Source organism: Elaeis guineensis, chromosome 5 (genome assembly GCF_000442705.2).
Source record: "Elaeis guineensis isolate ETL-2024a chromosome 5, EG11, whole genome shotgun sequence".
Classification (NCBI taxonomy): domain Eukaryota; kingdom Viridiplantae; phylum Streptophyta; class Magnoliopsida; order Arecales; family Arecaceae; genus Elaeis; species Elaeis guineensis.
The window spans coordinates 52,172,830-52,175,113 of NC_025997.2; the positions used below are offsets into that span (position 1 = coordinate 52,172,830).

The 2,284-nt window shown below is 45.8% G+C and overlaps 1 pseudogene; it reads left to right on the plus strand.

Annotated features, from left to right (window-relative positions):
* The first annotated feature begins 299 nt into the window (after window positions 1–299).
* On the plus strand, window positions 300–1,025 carry LOC140857999 (uncharacterized; annotated as a pseudogene).
* Window positions 1,026–2,284: the final 1,259 nt, after the last annotated feature.

Below are 2,284 nucleotides of genomic sequence, written 5' to 3' on the forward strand. Positions count from 1 at the left end.
GCTCTCTTTTTTTTTTTTTTTTCCTCAAAACATATGCGGTTGAGATTTGCCCAGACACGAAACCAACAGTGGATCCTTCCTATCCTTGTACGAAATATAGCGGAAACCTTCATACCAAGATTTAATAAATCCGTCCTCTTCTCCTCCCTGGTCCTATCGGAAAACGGAGAGGCTTGATCCCCTTTTTCTCCGCGCTGGATTCTCTGCAAACCGCTCCAAAACCCACCCTATTTCTCCTCGCCCTACATCAAGATTGAGAGGATATAGAGAGAATGACGGATTGTCGCCGGCGATGACGCCCGGCGGTGAATTCCCGGCACGCCGTGGAGGCGTGCACCCTGCAGCTCCACGCCTGGAAGCCCTTCCAGCTCCAGACCCTCGGCGTCGATCCCTCCTCCTCCAAGCCCTACCCCTTCCACGCCAAGAAGCCCTGCCGCCCGATCGCTCTACCGCTCCCATCCCCACTACCGCCGCCGACTCCCTCGATCTGTCTCGTCTCAGCCTCTTCGACGACCCTCCGCCCCGGCCTCGGGAGGAGAGCTTCCGGTGGCTCGCCCGTAAGCGGCCGCCGCAGGGGGTCCCGGTCCGTGTCGGGTCGGAGCAGCGACCGGAGCGGCACCCGCGCGGCGGGCAGCAGCGTCGGCGGCATACGCCACCTGCTCTGATTTCCCTCTCGCGGCCGGGGCACGGACTCCAGCGGGGAGCTGTTCTTGAACGGGGATGGAAGCTGGGGGTCGGACGTCAGCGAGGCGCGGATCTCGAGGAAGGAGAGCAGGGAGGTCGCGGGGGGAGCCGGGTTGGAGAGGGACAGCTCCGGATTCGGGTCGTTTCAGGGTGGAGGAGGGTCTGGGGCTCTGGAGTCGCAGGGGAATGAGTCCGGGTATGGCAGTGAACCGGGGTACAGAGGCGATGGAGAGCATGGATATGATGATGAGTTTGATGAGGAGGATGAGGATGGGCGGCAGTTATTCTGGGGCAAAACGTTTGGAGGTAAGGCCTTGACCCATTCTCTGTTGATTGATTAAATTGTGACAAATTGGAGATAAGCGGGAATTGTAATCTTTGAAGGAATGGTGTTTTATGGTATCAAATATATTATAGCTAGAAGATTTAAATAATCGGTTGTTTAAACTCGTGAAGATGTACAGATCTTTTGTTTATTCTATATTCCAAAAGCTTTACCATTTCATTGCTCGGATCTTTGCATTTGTTTGGTTGATTTTAAAGCTGTTGTACTTTTCATGTGACTGATCATGAACAGTGATGTCTGCCCAAAGCTACATGTAAAGAATCTATGATTGGGACATGCATGATGAGCTCTTAGTAAAGAACATTAGTGAAAGAAGAAAGAGAAGTTAGAATTTATGAAGTTTGCCCCCAATAAATATACAAGAGGAGATCATCTCTTATATTTTTAAGCGTATTAAACACACCTGGTTTGCTACATTAATGGGTTTACAGTTACTAGTACAAGTGAATGCTAGGAAATCTAACACATATTTTAAAAATGAGCTTACTTTGTCTCATGGCCATGAAAAGGGGATCCTATTAAAACTGAAACAAAAGAGAAGGGTGTCATATGTACTCCATAATGGTCTTTCAGATCAATCATGTTGTTTATGGTGATATTATGTGCCCTGAAAATTCATTAAGAAAATCTATCTGGTCCAAAATCAGCATGAAAAATTATTGCTTGACCAAAAGGAGATGATTTCTTGAATTGATCAGCTTATGCTGACTGGTTTTATCTTACACAGATGCTTACATTTGCTTTTGAACCAATATTAATGATTGACTAATGGCATTGAGCTGCCTCAGACTTAAATGAGGACTCCATATGTCACATTCATGCCTTGTTTGAGTTGCACCTGTATCCTGGTTCAGGGTAGACATCTAAAACTAAGTATTCCAAGTGATTAAGAAATTGGGAGTATGTTGTCCTAAATTGCAGAATCTGATAAGAGAATTCTCCAATTAATCTATCATGTGGCTTCCATATGGTATGTGTCTGTTAGATTGAACTAGCCATGAAGTCTCTTTTTTGTTATGTCTTCACAGGACCTTTTGAATTATTAGCTTTTATGATTCTCAAGCCCAATTAAGATTCTATTTTTGTTATGTATGGAGGTCCTTAGCTTCCAGTAAGAGTCTTCGTAGACTTTGTAGAAGTTTGAATGAGTTTGATGGTCTATTTGTGACCTCTGTGTTTTGCATTGTTTATTTAAGAAAAATATTGAGGAAAACTTTCTTGGTGCAATATAGCAATTGATTCCCTGTTGCTTGT